The sequence below is a fragment of the Pristiophorus japonicus genome, unplaced genomic scaffold (genome assembly GCF_044704955.1).
Source record: "Pristiophorus japonicus isolate sPriJap1 unplaced genomic scaffold, sPriJap1.hap1 HAP1_SCAFFOLD_85, whole genome shotgun sequence".
NCBI lineage: Eukaryota > Metazoa > Chordata > Chondrichthyes > Pristiophoridae > Pristiophorus > Pristiophorus japonicus.
In genome coordinates this window covers 1,832,798-1,835,180 of record NW_027254772.1, presented here as the reverse complement: position 1 = coordinate 1,835,180, position 2,383 = coordinate 1,832,798, and the positions used below count along the sequence as shown (strand labels likewise).

At 41.1% G+C, this 2,383-nt stretch overlaps 1 non-coding gene across 1 annotated transcript; it reads right to left on the bottom strand.

Annotated features, from left to right (window-relative positions):
• Positions 1–565: 565 nt before the first annotated feature.
• trnai-uau (transfer RNA isoleucine (anticodon UAU)) lies at positions 566–659 on the bottom strand. Its single transcript has 2 exons — positions 622–659; positions 566–601 (listed from the first exon to the last, which is right to left on the bottom strand). It is a non-coding gene; the product is annotated as a tRNA-Ile (tRNA).
• Between the last annotated feature and the right edge of the window lie 1,724 nt (positions 660–2,383).

The following is a 2,383-nucleotide window of genomic DNA, read 5'->3' as shown; positions in this document are numbered from 1 at the left end:
CCGAAACTCCCGTGGCTTTTCTGTGGCTCACTTTCCTCTCTTCCCTAGCTCCTGCACGCTGCCAGTTTTTAAACCTTGTTTTAAATGTTGCACTGGCCGAGGGCATTCCACATTCTCAGAGCCATCTCTACCGTTTCATTGCTTGATTTCTACGCTTATTAATTATGAATCTCCTTGAGCTACAATGGTAGCGCTTGCGACAATACAGTAAAAGGTCGCTTATAGGAAACACGTTGTGATCATAGTTTGGTTTTGTACAGAATTGAATCTATATCACTCAAGAGGGAATGTTATATTTACAATAAACTATATCGTCCTTTAAATTTTGGTTCATTCGCTCCCGAGTGCCAGATGAGGAATTGTTTGATGCCCTCATTTATTTCATGTGGGGAACAGGCACGGGTATTCAATCAGAAATAACCCACAGATTGACACCGGAATAACCACAGCGAGACAGCGAGACAGACAGCACCGTGGGAAATGGCGGAATCGACAAGAGAGATGGATGAACAGAAAACGGCCTCAGACTCTGAAAAGTGCAAACATCACATGCAAAAGCATCCGCTGCTCCAGGTGAGGCTCGAACTCACAACCTCGGCATTTCCCAAGCCTGTACTGTCATATAAGTACCGCGCGCTAACCGATTGCGCCACTAGAGCTGCATGTCCTGTGGTCTTTGTGCTCCCATCATACAGCTGCCTGTTCCACCTGTCTAACAAGGAGGAAGACAATGAATCATCGAATCATTCAACACAGAAGGAAGCTTTTCATCCCATCGTGTCGATGCCGGCTCTCTGCAAGAAGCCTTCAGTTATTGAGACTCCATAGATTTTCACCATAGACGTGTTTTATTATTTGTGTAATGTTTTGTTATTTGTAATGAATTTGGATGTCTGTTCGGGAACTTTATAAATATATTTGTGCATCTATCTGTGAGTTGTAAATTAAATTGTGTGGAACATTGATAATCAAATTATATTTGTTCATATATGTGTTATTATAAATCTATTTGTTTTTATGTCTGTTTCCGTTATGAATTTATCTCTAAGTATCTCTGTGCTTATAATTGTATTTACGTTTATTTGCGAGGTGTTTACAATTAGCATAGATACAAAGGTATTCACAGAAAATACATTTATAACAAACATAGATGCTCCACAATACTATTATAAATAACTTTGTTGCATTCAAAGACATAAACACGATCACAGATATACAAAATATATTTATATCCCACAGAACATATTGCAACTTAACACAGAGACACCAAAATATATTTAGAGCTAGCACTGATCAATGAACATTTTACTCTCTACGGTCCTCAGCAAATTTTGCTGTGCCTGTATTTCCTCTGCTTGGGCTCGGTGTAAGGGAAGGTTTTGCCGAGCCGTGGTATATCGTTTCCCAAGGATGGGCTGAAATGCGCTGTCTGAGGCCACGTTCACTGCTATAGTTGATATATAATAATCATCTGGACTTGTGTATAAAGGCATAATTACAACATCTACAGATGTTTCATCCTGGTACACAAATCCACTGCCAAATTAGTTCAACGGCTCACCCGCCCCAGTTGTTAAACTTCCCGCGAGGACATTGGTCCAAGCTCTATTGATGTACTACCCGATCTACTGTAACAGGGCCTCCTGCGCCACAACTGGTCCCAATGCCCCGGATTATGTAGCCCAAACTCGTGCACCATTTATCCAGACATACGTTGCTATTTCTAAACTCAATAGCGCGGGGCACTGGGAATAATCCACAGAATACCTTTGTGGTCGTGCTGATTAATTTTCTCAATTGGACCTGAAACTCTGATTGAAGGAACTCATCCCCTTGTTTCCTTATGTCATTGGTTAGCACATAGATCACGGCTTATGCTGCTCCCCTTCGCCCCTCAAAATGTTCTGCAACCACTCAGTGATGTTCTTTACCTGGCAGAAGGGAGGATACACACCACGCATGACTCACGTTTATCGTTGCAGAAAGGTACTGACTTTCGAATCGCCAATGACGTCAACTTATCTTACTTTTTAGTTTCAAAAGCAAAGTACTGCGAATCCTGTAAGCCTGAAATGAAATCAGGAAATGTTGGATATACTCAGCCAGTCAGGCAGCATCTCTGGAAATATTTCTGATGACGGAGTTGTTATTAAATGTCATTGACGTGAAGCGTCAACAATTGAATCCAGATACGTTCCGATATTGTAATCCCCAAGCGCCAGTTTCTGGGTATTGAAACCAATCCGGCTACCACGCATTAATCTGGTAGCTCAATTTTTGTTGTTGTTCTGGTAAAGTCGCAATAGCAGAGGACTGCAATGAAATATCCAAGTCTTTAAGATAAATCATATGTTTTACAATTAATAAAACGAGCCAGTTCCAA